Source organism: Manacus vitellinus, unplaced genomic scaffold, assembly GCF_001715985.3.
Source record: "Manacus vitellinus isolate BGI_N305 unplaced genomic scaffold, ASM171598v3 scaffold_10_pilon, whole genome shotgun sequence".
In the NCBI taxonomy this organism is placed as follows: domain Eukaryota; kingdom Metazoa; phylum Chordata; class Aves; order Passeriformes; family Pipridae; genus Manacus; species Manacus vitellinus.
In genome coordinates this window covers 15,285,549-15,298,662 of record NW_021938838.1, presented here as the reverse complement: position 1 = coordinate 15,298,662, position 13,114 = coordinate 15,285,549, and positions in this window count along the sequence as shown.

Sequence of the window (13,114 nt, the reverse complement as noted above, 5' to 3'; positions counted from 1 at the left end):
CCCACCCACTCTACATTTTAAGTGACATCTGATTAACAAATAAACTAACCCTTAATAAGAAAGCTATTGTCTAAATAAGCACTAATACCTTAAATTAAGTACTTTAAATACACCTAATTATGTATTTATTTAATCAGGATTAACAGGACATGCATTGTATGCTAACTAAACACAAAAATTAGATTACTTAAAAGATATTTATTGAGGTTTAAGAATTATATAGAAAAGAAGTATTTGCTACAAGCTGGCACATATGATAACTTCTATTTACTTTAAATAACACTAATGAAATAAATGCTTAAGTCCAGTGATATCACTTATACTTACTTTGTGGATAAATATACATATGTTGCAAAAGTAGGGTCACATTCATATGATATACTTAAAACACATTTAACCTGGAAGCATCAAGCTGGCTTCCCCTATCCCACATCTTACCTCTGAGCCTCACTAGCTGAAATTTGGAAATTTATGGTCTTCAGAAAACATGAGAATTTTAAAATCAGTTTCCATTCAAATTCAGATCAATATTTTTTCCTTCCCCCTCCCTCCTACTTTTTTTTCCTCCCCCTTTTCTCTTTCCCAGAACTTTTTACAGAATGGAAATCCATCAGAGCTGCCCTGGGCTATCCCTGCTGGAAGCCTGGGGGTCTGTCTGGGAATTCTCCTTGTGTTCAGGGACGGGATCTTCCAGTGCAGATGTAAATCCAGAGCGCCGAGGTCTGGGATGAGGGGCAGGCTCTCTGCTGTGGCTACCTTCGAGCCGCCAGTGCTGGCAGGCAGCCACGGAGCCACGCAGGTGACCTGGCAGGGAACCAGACAGATTTACAATGAAAATCTGCTTAGCAGGCTAGGTTCTCTGGGAAGATTCATTGAAAGCCAGATGTTTTTGTGAAATGTTTTGCTTTTGACGAATAGGCATTTTCTGATGGAAAAAAACTTTCTCCCCGAAAACTTCCTCTGAGCTCTGCCGGCAGCCGCCGCTGGCAAGAGGAGCCAACAGTGGCATGGCAAGGCTGGGGACAGTGTCCTACAGCCTCCCAGCTCCTGGTCCCCTCCCTCACATCCGACTTGACCACCACAGCTGAGGTTCCAGAAGGGCCCCTGGCATTCTCCACTGCAGAGTGCCAAGCAGTGGGAGCTGGTCCACAGACAGCCATCCCCTGTGCTCTCCTACCCCCAGCACTGGTGTTCAGACACAGACACTGGTTCCACAGCAAGCAGAGCAGCAGCAAACACTACAGTATCTTCAGGGTCTCTCAGAAGCCCTCTGTCCTTGGAACAGCCCCAGTGTGGACTATCAGCAGGCTGGCAATCCCCCAGGGATGGGTGCTCCCTGGTACCAGCATCACACCCACCTTCCTTCTCGTCCCCCCAGTGCAGCAATTTGGGGGCGGTGGCACAGGATGCTGCTGGTGGGGTGTCCCTGCCTGCCTCGGGCTGTGCCCCAGGCACGCAGCAAACCCAGCACACCAAGAACCTGACGAGCTTTAACTTCCAGCCCTTCCTGCCACCCTGTGCTGTCTGCTGACTGCCGACACGAGCAGCGAAAGGCAGCCGGCGCTTGACAGCTGAACACGGCTCAGACGGATAACGGCTTGTGTCTAACAAAGCCATTCCTAATAAAAGAAATAGGCATAAAAGCGGAGAAAAGGACTGTGCAGCACACAGGGCTTGGGGAGTGACTGAACAGTGGTGCTTCTTTCATACCATGAGTTATCTGGAAGTGGCACTGAAGGTGAGCACATGAAAAGTGCTGATGAAAACTCTTCTTAAAGACTTCTTTTTCTGAGGCAAGAAATGCCATATGTCTTTCTCTCAGCGGCAGGCCAGACCTACTACTTTATTTCTGGTGCTACAGTAAATGGTATACATTAAATAGTCACTAGGTCTTCAGAAACTTCACCTCCAATATTATTTTAAAGGTGTTTCAGCTGCAAAAAGCAATGTCGTTTGATTCTCCAGACATAGCTATCTTTCAAATCAAAGGTTTTATTTTTAATACACAAAGTTAAAAAAAAACCACCTCTTGAAGCCATCACATTCAGAACATCTGTCCATCCCCAAAGTCTCAAAACATTAACACATACTTCGACTGTAAATATGGTAGAATATCCAAATAACTGTGTGTCAAATATGACACTTTCTTGTGCTAGTGAAACCCAGATGAAATTCATCAACTTCAGTAGATTGCAGATTTAGAGTTGTGTAAATAAGGGAAAAAATTGGCCCTGTGCTTTAATTAACATTTTAAATCAAATCTGCATTTGAAAATGTGCCAGAATTGGAAGCGATCATAAATAACCTTGGTCTGTGATATTAGACTAAAACATACTTCTGCCTTCTTTGCTTAAAAAAAAAAAAAAAGTGGTTTTTATCAAACGATAGTTATGATTGTGCTTGAAATGATCCCCCTTAAATTCTTCAGGAAGGTTAAATGACTGCTGAATATTAATATTTTCCCTTTAGTCGGGGATTCAAAACAATTCCCAACAAAACATTGGGGCCGGCAGATTTGGAGGGCTGTGTCATTAACAGCCGCTGTCATTATTCCGCTTACATGCTTGTTCTGCAGAGACCGTATTTTCAGTAATAAATAATGTTTTGAAACAAACAGGTGATTTCTGTAAGAAGAATCGACAGTATTTTTTGAAGGCAGTGGTTTCTGTAGAAACCTTTCCTCTCTTTGTCCTCTCCTATCTGCAGGGTATTGACAGCTCTGACAAGACTTTGATTATCTAGTCAGCAGGAGCCTGAGACTTGTCACTTGTCAGGTGTGAGCCGGCAGTCACGCCGCTGATGAAACAATTGAAAGGAGATAGGCTGAGCATGAGGAGGATCAGGGTCATCAAGCCCAAAATGTACGCCTGTCTAGTAAGGGGATGGCTTACACTCTCATTAATGACTCCAATAAGGCAGGAGAGGGAGGCAGGGAGGAGCTGGAACAGGGAAATAAGAAACGCAAAGGTTGGGGGTGCTGGAGACACTCCAGTTGTCAACATGTGTTACTTGCTCGTGCAGTGACCAGAGCCCCAGCAGCCGCTGGAAAAGTCTCAGAGCCACTGGCACACTGTCTCTCTGAGCCCACGCCCGCCCTGTTAGGGGTAAGGTGTAAGGAAACAGTAGCACTCTCCTGTGCCTCTCATCCCACACAGTGGCCAGGTTTCCAAACCCGACCGCACAGCAGTGGCAGTGAAAGGCAGGGTGGCTCTCTGGCTGGACCTGTAATAGGTTGGTACCCTGTGGATTCATCCCCACCAGGAAAATTTACACCAACCCAACCACTCCTGAGTGACTGTGCTTCAACTGCCTCCAGCATTAGCTAGAAATCCCAGCTGTAACAAATGCCCGTGGTCCCTACACTGAGAGGTGTGGGTGCACAGGGGTGATGTCTGCTGCCCCTGATGAGAGCTGCTGTCCCACTGCTGCTGAGGACATCTGCCCAGTCATCTGCACTTCTGCACTGGACTGCACAACTGACACTCCAAGAGGGGCATTAGCTAATCCAGAGGCAGGATTAGCCAAAGAGGGCAATATAGAACAATAGCCGTTGTCTAGCAATTGGCAGGACTTAACAAAATGCTTTGTACAAAGATGTCTGTAATCCATAACTAATATCCTGTCTGTATATATCATACACAACCGGTGGGTCAGTTGATAGGAGCTTATCCTAAGAACATTTCACACAAAACTGGATTAGTACAATATGCTTTGCACTGGAAAATCATTCACAAACTCATGTAAAACCCAGGACTTTTTTTGGTTGATTATTCACACATCATACACTGCCTGTTTTACCATGATCTGCATTACTTACCTATTCATATTAAAATGCTGTTCAAGGTGTGTTCCACAAGAATCAACAGGCAAAGTACTGCCTGCCCAGAAAGTCTCTCTTAAATTTAAATGGCAACATAAATTATACGCATTTAGGTACTGCCACAGGAAAGATCATGAGTATCAAGGACACAATCTGTCAGTTAAACACATGAAAATCTGCAATAGTGTCACTGATTTCAGGACTTTCTCCCTAAGTCTGTGCAGACACAAGGCCACTGACATCAGAGTTTGGAATCCTCTCATAGGAATAAATTGTGAGCTGCATTTATTAGTTTACTTGAGTCCCAAACCCTTGCAAAAAGTTTGGGAATTGTGTGCTGTCCCTTATAAAACTGATTACTGGTGTTCCTTAAACCTCAGGGATATTTAGGTGTATGGATAAGATAAGTGTGGATTAACTATGTCTGACTATGCATATCAATTGAGATAAGGCAGCAGTGAAAACCCACAAGGCAGGAGAGACAGAATCACAGAGGAGAGGAGGCTGAAGGTCTGTGACACTGGCACACGATGGGGCACAACATGACATGGAAAAGGTGTCTGGTTAACTGAGGAGTGGCAAGGAAAGACACAGCTGTGATATTCAGTATGAAATGTCAGAGGTAGACATACCACTTTAAACTTTTAACTTTTTTTTTTTTTCCAATTAACTCTGCACAGCAACTTTCTTTATTGTCATAAATGGAGAGCCAGCTCCTTGCAGCCCCATGCAGGAGAGGGTGGTACAGCACCATCCCTGCAGAATGTGTGACCAGGAAAACCTTCCCTGCACAGCTGGGCAGTTATCATGCACTTGGCCAATCCATCAGTGAGACATTTTTCACTGGGGAATTTCAAAGCACTTCGTAGGAGTTTATTGCAGGTATCTTAACCACGATTTCATATGCCTGAAGGAGAGCACATCAATGCACTTGCTGCACTGAAGGCCATACTGTATCCAATTCCCTGTATCTAAACACATAAGTTTATGGAGTTTTCAGTATTTCTCAAAACTGGAACACAGCTTAGAAAATGCCACGTACAGAGTTAGGTTGTATTTTTAGGGGTACCTATCATGGTGAAATGATACTCCAATTTCTTCCTAGAAGAACTATTTCTGGGCTCCTAACCATGGATCTAGAATTGAACAAGTTCTTGATAAGAGAGTGATAGCGTGATAAATAAAGTGCTCATCGAGAATACCAGGGAGCAGTGAATGACAGGTACTGATCAATGGACTATCAAGCATGTTTTCAGCCATCAGTTTATTGTTATTAATACTTTAACTTAATCTCCAGCTTTAAAATAAATGATAACGCATTCGCTGCTGTCTTTCAGATTTCACTTCTCGTCTCTAAAACATTGAATCAGAAATGTAGCCTGAGAATGATAAATTTACACCAGCATAATAAACTCATTGAAATGAATTAGCTGTGCCATTCTTGGGAGGGGACTGGGCTTGGCTGAATGCAGCCACCTCACCGGCCCACCTCAAGGCTCCACACTCTCTCACTGTCACCTGCAAAAGTAAACAGTGGCCCCTTGAGTCTAAGGCTTACTGTGCAATTAGTGACCATTCAGCTAAAAGCAATACTAAGGAGCAGGCACAAAACTGGGTGATGCTCAGATGTTTCCATACTGGTTTTTAGCTCATTGACTTTCCAGTGCAAAGACATAACCCTGGACTTGCTCACACTTCAAAATTCTCTAAAATTACTTATGTCAAGATTTCAACTGCTCTAGGTTACGTAAGGACAGTGATTCAATGAAGTGCAGAGGGGTACCTAATTATTCTGATATTGCTAATAATTCCCTGACCATTATACCAAGGTCTCTACAGCACCGGCGATAAGAATTCAGCTCCTTCATCATTCAGGAAGAACCTTTATCATAATACATGGCTTTGATTTCAGGTTATTATTTTTTTCCACTTATTAGACTTTGGCATTGTTGGTTTGGGGGTTTTGGGGTTTTTTTTTTTTTGGTGTTTTGTTTTTTGGTTTTTTTGTTTGTTTAGAGGGGAACACTGCTTTACTGCGCTCAAACCTGAGAAAGTGTATTAGCTCCAAGTAAAGCAAAGCTCCCTTCAGCTCCAGCCAAAATGCTGAAACATCTCATCCACAGAAGAGAGTCCTATCACCATTTACTGCCAATCATAATAATTCATAAAGGATGCCACAGAGATTTGAATGTACTATTTGATCACTTTTTCAGCCCTTGCCAGTTTGTTACAAGAGCAGATTTTGTGAGAAGATCAAACCAGAAAGCTATCAATGCTCAGCTATCAATATACATATTTTCTAGAACACAAAATCCTCCAGTTAATATAAAATAATTGCGGAAATTGTTGGCAAATTAAAGATGGCTGTTATAGATTCCAAAAATATTTTTGCTTTCAGCAAAATACATTTTTAATTACTTTCCTACTAGCTGTCATTTTTCATAAACCAGTCTAGACAACTCATGCCAAATAGTGCAAAAACTGATCTCAAAGAAACACTTTCCTCTAGCACCAAAGACCAAATTTTTTTTTGCAAAGCACATGTGGAGTTGAAAAAACACTAGATAAACTTTTCGGTTTGTGGAGTGCTAAAATAAAAAGTCTAAGCACTCCTTTAAAAAACAGATACATTTAAATATCAAATAATACCAAATAATTCTTTTTTGCAGTTTAGAAATAAACTTGAAAATATAAATATACACATCCATATTGCATTTTTATTCTCCTCTGAATTCAAACCTTTTCCCAAAACATATTACTGTGAAGTACATCCTAGCAAAATCTGCATCAACAGTTGTAAGATGTACATATATGTTTCTACTATGCCTTTTATCTTATTTATCTTTAGCATATTGAAAAGGAGGGAGAAATAGTGGAAAATAATCTGAATTTCTGTTTCTTTCACACTTTTAACTGGAATTATTAAGCTGAGCTATAGCAATCAGAAGTAAGGAATTATGTATAGTAAAGAAAGTAGATTTTGCTTTTAGCGTCATAATCAATGTCCAAAACTGAAATTGATATAATTGACTGTTAATTAATTCCCTTGATATTTTCATTAGCACATCCAAGCAACAAGTCTTCTGTTTGGCACTTCTGAATTATTCAGGAAGTACTCAGATTGCTATAATGAAGGCGTTACTGCCTGATACTGTGCTGGCTAATACAGTTAAATTCAAGGCATGCTTTTATTTTTCTATTCTGATTGGACAATCAAAGATTTCCCTTAAGATATATGGAATAAAATTTCAGAGACGCACAAAAAAATGTCAAGAGAAACATCCAAAGATATTTTTGTGAAAAGAAATCCAGCTCTATACTTTCAATAATTGTAGGTTTCCCTTAAGTCCTGTGACACTGCAATGAGAAGGGTTGCTGTGGGTGGCATCTAAATCTATTTTGAAGTCTCCTTTGGTCTCTGGAGCTGCCCATCAGTCCTCCAGATCTCAAAGTGTTTGCAGCAGCCCAACTACCCAAATGATGAGCAGAGATTTACTGGTACTATTGTCCTTTCTAACTGTCCCTCCATCGCAATATGACCAGGATACTCACAAATATTCCTAAAAATCCCTGAGGAAATGTTGGTGTTACCTTACCCAGGTAAATCCTCTCTGATGTCCAGAGATTTTTGCAGGGAAAAGACTCCAGGACTGGCCTAACCAGGAGAAAGTTAGGAGTGCTCTTTCTGGATGCTTTGCTTTGGTTCATGGTTGTGTCAGAGGCCAGGACAGCTGGTAGGGCTTATGCCAAACTTGGCAGCTTTTTCTCTTTTTTTAACACTGTTTTTTTTCTTGTAAGGTACTAAGTGGCAGAAATCTCATAAATCTTGCCATTCCAAAAAGAAAAAGCTTGAGGGGACTGGGTGGTACATTTGATGGATGCACTGTCCTTAATGCACTAGCCTTTTCCCTAAGGGATTATGGGTTTGAATTTAGTGCAGAGACTGAACTGTTCCTCAACTGATGGCAGTAAAAGTTTATCAGCAAAGGATAGTTTTACCTTTCAGATCATCATGGTGTCCTCTGACATGATCTTACTCTCTACAGATCCTTCAGTGCTCCTCACAAAACCAATAAATAGCCACTACAGAGGCAACTCAGGTTGTTTTTTCTTTCTCTCTCTTTTTTTTTATTACAGAATGCTACTAATCCTAATTAATTTAATATTTGTCACTGGGACACCATCTCCCATATGACAATTTCCAAAGACTTTACAAAGATTAATGACACCCCATTACATCAATGAAGCAGAAAGCATAAGAATGAGTTCCCCCATCACTGAAATGCACTCTTGTCTGGGGTGGAACATGACATCTACTTAACAGTGTATAACATGGAGGAATGGGGCCTTGGGGAATCAAGAACCCACCAGTTACAGTGAATGAAATATTGGTCCTACAGCAATGAAGTTGATGTTCTCAGGAGTTGGTCACTGAGTGGGTATGTTCTTCCCAAGCCTCCTATGGGCCCCTGGGGCTGCAGAAATATATTGCACAACTGGAATGGAAAAAAGTGGAGGAAGTTTGGCTGATACTCCTTAGGTAAGAGACTTTAGTACCACAAATTAGTGGTACTAAATCAGCAGGGACAGAGGGTTAGGGGCTTCTCTGAAAAGTGGGACTTCAATCTGTTTTTAGAAACAGGATGTGAAAAAGCACGGCACGAAACACTGAATTCACCTTGTATCTGTGCAGAGGGATGGATCACAACCCTGACTAAAAATCTCAAAGGAGGAGTCAAGGAGTTTCCATATGCCACCATTCCTGTCTAGACCTTCAGGGAAAAGGGCTCTCTTACTATGGGGAATTTCCCTGTTACTAACATGGAGGGGGTTGTGCCAATTGAAGAAGGACCCTAGAGCCATCACTGCCAGCCTGGCTGAGGAAGAAACCACTCTGAAGCTGCCATGTGCCTCCAGGCCAGTGTCCATAACAGCAGGAGATGGACATCTGCTCCAGGTGACCTCTCATTGTACAGCTGAGGTGTCAAGCACACCTTCCTCTTGCTCCATGGCCACCCCCCCAGTGCAAACCAAAACTTACCTTCTCCTTATATATAGTTCCTGTATAGATGGCTGCACTTTAAAGTATAAAAACTTATCACTCAACAGTTAAAAAGGGCTTCTAAATACATACTTTACAGCTTTATCAGTTAATTTGAACTTCTTAAAAAAAAAAAGCCACATTTTAAATTTGATCCTCATGGTCTTAAAATATTAATCAGACACATGCTCGGTATTTTTTTAATCCAACTGTCTCTAGAACGCTTATTGACAATTTAAAGAGAGAGGTTAGAAAATAATAAAGGGAAATATGTAAGTAATTATGGTTCTAGTATTGCAGGGCCAAGTGAAGTAAATTAATGTAATGCAAACACTTTGTGGATTTGTTTAATTATTTGCAAGTACAATTAAATCTGCAAGTACAATTAAATCAGAGTGCAGTAGATGGGGGGTTATAAATGGGAACGTTTCTAATGAGTCTTTTCAGAACACTCAAAATTCTTTGCAAAATACAGATATGTTTCCAGGTTGTTTATATCCACTTGCTGAATTAGGTAGATGACTGCATGCAGCTGTGGCTACATTCCAAAAACTTGGGAACAGCTTTCACTTAGCTACCAATGAAATTCCTCTTGTGCCAAGGACTATCACAGCACTTTCCCACCTTTGCTTCCCCATGGGTCTGCCCTAAAGAAGTCATGCAGAGTTTGTGCAGCCTAGCAGAGCAAAACGAGCCAGAGGGAATTTCACTGGCTCTGGGTGGTACCTGCAGGGATTTCTGATCTGCTTGAGGAATTACTTTTTGTGGACCCTGGATGTCCACCAGGTGACTCATATTCCAAATCTAACAATACACAAATCTTGGAGAGACCCTGAAAAGCTGCAGCATTACAACTCTGCCACCACTGAAGTCAACGAGTTCATCCCAGAGCTTACAGGGAGCAGTGACAGACCAATACCTAAGCCTTTGGAGAATTCAGTCCTAAATGACTACAGCATCTCCAGGCAAAATAAATGAATTAATTTTGTTTAAGCAGATAAGGTTATATATTGTTCCTGTAAAACTGAAAATAATGTTGCAAATTAGGAATTTTCTTTTCTGAAATATATTGTAATCAGCAATTCAATGTCCTAAAATTAGAGTTCAGATTTCACATGCTTATATAGCAAGAAATACTGTATAATTTATCCTCTTTTTCATTAAGAGTTGAAAAAAAAATACTGACCTAGAAAGTATTCTCTAAGAAGTATTCAAGATGTCTTGAGCTCCTGAACAGAGCCAAAATAATTCGAAACCTAAAGGACATTCAGCTACATTTGTACATGTCTGAGCACTATATAGCATGAAGTACCCACTGTGCAATGGAACTCATCTAGATCTTTCTGTCTGCAACTCACAGAGTTGAGACATGTTTTGAAAATGTATCTTTGACTTTGGTTCTTCAAAGAAATCCTGAGAAGAGGTGAAAACAGAGAGACTGTTCGAAACACTCCAAAAGGCCTGTGTTCTTCCAGAGACTGTTTAATTACCAACTGAGCTGCCAATCCTTTCAGAAATGGATCAAAAAGCCACAGAAAGCAGTGACTTAGCAAAAAGAAGCAACTTCCTATGTTTTGTTTTATTCAGAGAGAAACTTTTTCTCTTTTTTCTTTGCGTTTCCAGGAATTTCACAACTAGTGGCAGATGTTATGTGTTGCATGGCTCTTCCTCTTTTAAAGGGATGAGCAAACATGCCTAGCATTCAATAATGCATGGGGGATGTCATATATTTTAGGCATCGCCCCATCCCTGTGAGGTCATCAGCCTTTTGATATTTCTAGATCTAATATTGCTTTAGACCAATCAACCACAAAATTTGCTTTTTCATGGTCTTTCTCCAAAATTCACGGCATATCAGTATTATTGACTTGGCGCCATTTCAGGAGGTTACTGCACTCCTGCTGGATGGGGCTTTGGAGCCAGGGGGGAGGCTTGGTTAATTTTTTTGATGAGAGGAAAATCTGGGGTCTTGACCCTAAGGTACCCAGCTTTGGACTTCAGAGGTGTCCCAAGCTGGAGAGGAGAACAAGCCCTGCTTGTTTAGCTGAGCGTTGATTGACTTGCAGAAGGATGAGTGTGAACGTGCCTGTGGGGGAGGGAGATTATCAGCAAGTGAGGGATCTGCTACTAGCCTTTAAATTGAAAGCTTTATACTCTGTGCTTTTATAACTGATGTTTTATAGATGTAAAGTGTTCACATCCTCAGTGACAGCATCCACTATACCTTTCTGAAATGAACAGGCACCTGACCTCAGCTGGGTCTTTGATGTAGTGGCTTCAGCTCTCACTATGTAAATATGTTTATTTGCTACAGAAACCAGTTCTTTAGGATGAATACAAGAGCATCAGGGGACTTTCCATAAGCAGAACTCTCTATGACCACTTGTATTTTGTGCATCTTAGATGAGGAAGACTGTCCAAAACACTACAGAGCTTCACGTGTCAGTGTTGTTTTCTATCTACTTCCTGATATACACAGTTTTCCCAAGTTCAGAAACTTGGATAAGCTCCTTCTATCCAATTCTCTACCAAAGTGACCTGGAATAAATTCTTTTAAATAATGTGAAAAATTATAAAAAAGCACTTAATTTTTTAAATATTCCCTATAAATAGTGCTTTAGAGGTCATTCATGAGACCAAGATTATTTTTAATTGATTCCTGTTAGCAAAAATCAATACTACCCAAACATCCCTAGTATTACTTCACACTCAGGGCACAGGCCAGTCTCCTACTTCTCCCATGGGGGAACCATTTTTTAGGACTGAAAATACAAAAGATCTGCTTGTAATGCTATTAAAGCAATGCAGATGTACTAAGGCACACAGGATGCCACAATGAGGAATCGATGGGTTAAATAGATCTCTTTTTCAGCTTTAGGATTTGTATGAGGAAATGATGTACATGTAGCCAGGCGCCTACTGAGGACTCAGTGAACACTCTGACAATGGCTTTCCTCCTTATCTAGGATCTTTTAATAAAGTGTTAATTATAAAGGCTTCTCAACTCATTGTTTAGAGTCCTAAAGAGAAGCACACTTTTCCTGTCAAACATGCAGGGTTTGCAGCAAGTGAATTTGTCTTGTAGCAGTAAGCTGTATTTTCCTGTGAAGTGATTAATTTAAATGGGTTGGAGCTGCCCTGATGTCCTGTGGTCTCTTGTGCTCCCTGCTCTAAAAAAGATTGCAGCAAGCCACACCAGCAACTTGCCACTGGTGCTGTGCCTTGGAGGGGTCTGCTTTGCACCATTTTACAGGTAGGAGAGATGCCCAGGTTGAGCCTTTTCCTAGCAAGACCCAAATAGTGCCCAGGGGAAGGGCAAAGGACACATTTAATCCTTGTTCAAGCTTGCAAGTCTGTGATCTTATATGTTTTGGTGAAGGGCACTGTGCAGGTATCTCCTCCAGACCACTCATTACTGTAAATACCTCTATGATGTCCTCTGGTGTCACTCACTGGAAGAGTAAACAGATTGGCAGACAGAATGACCTGTAATAGGGGTATTAATATGCAGTTCTATTAACTTTAGCCAAAATGGAATGAAAAGTGTGGGAGAAAGGAAAAAAATACTCATAATATAATCTGAAAGCAACACTGTCTCCAGTATGACACTCTCTGTAAAGTGAGCCTTCAAAGGAAAAATAATATCACTTTGTAATGCTGATATTTTGCTGAGTTATTTATTTTATGACAAAAAAGCATTGTGCTGTGTGAACGAATATGAATTTACCACTTTTAAATAAGCAAATAAGAAAACAGAAGTAGATCACTATATAAAAAACTTCCTGTAATGCTTTCAATAAATTATCGCCATAAGCAATTAACTAGGGAAAAATCTGGCTTATTGTATTATTTTTCCCTGACCTGTCAGGGTATCACCTTAACTCCATGGCCAGGTGTTCACTGCTGAGAGCAGACAATCCCATATATGCCATTTATTTCTTGCACTAGTCAGACATGAGCCAGCTCTGGTGTAAACACACCCAACCCCTCTTTCTCTGCTATCAGAAGGTGAGTGGAGTTCAGCCAGGCCAGTGCCAAAGTACAGCAATGCCCTGGGGTTCAAAGTTCCGAGTCAGCAGCTCCAAAAAGTCTCACAAATAGACATTAATTGCAACTTCAATTTTTATATTGGTAATGTGAAACAAAATAGAATCAGTTAAGAAAGAAAAATCTGTAAGGCTTTGGAGATGTCTGAACTTCAATATTTCTTTTTTTCTGGATGGAGAACTAGAGGAGCAGGGGATGTTTCTGAG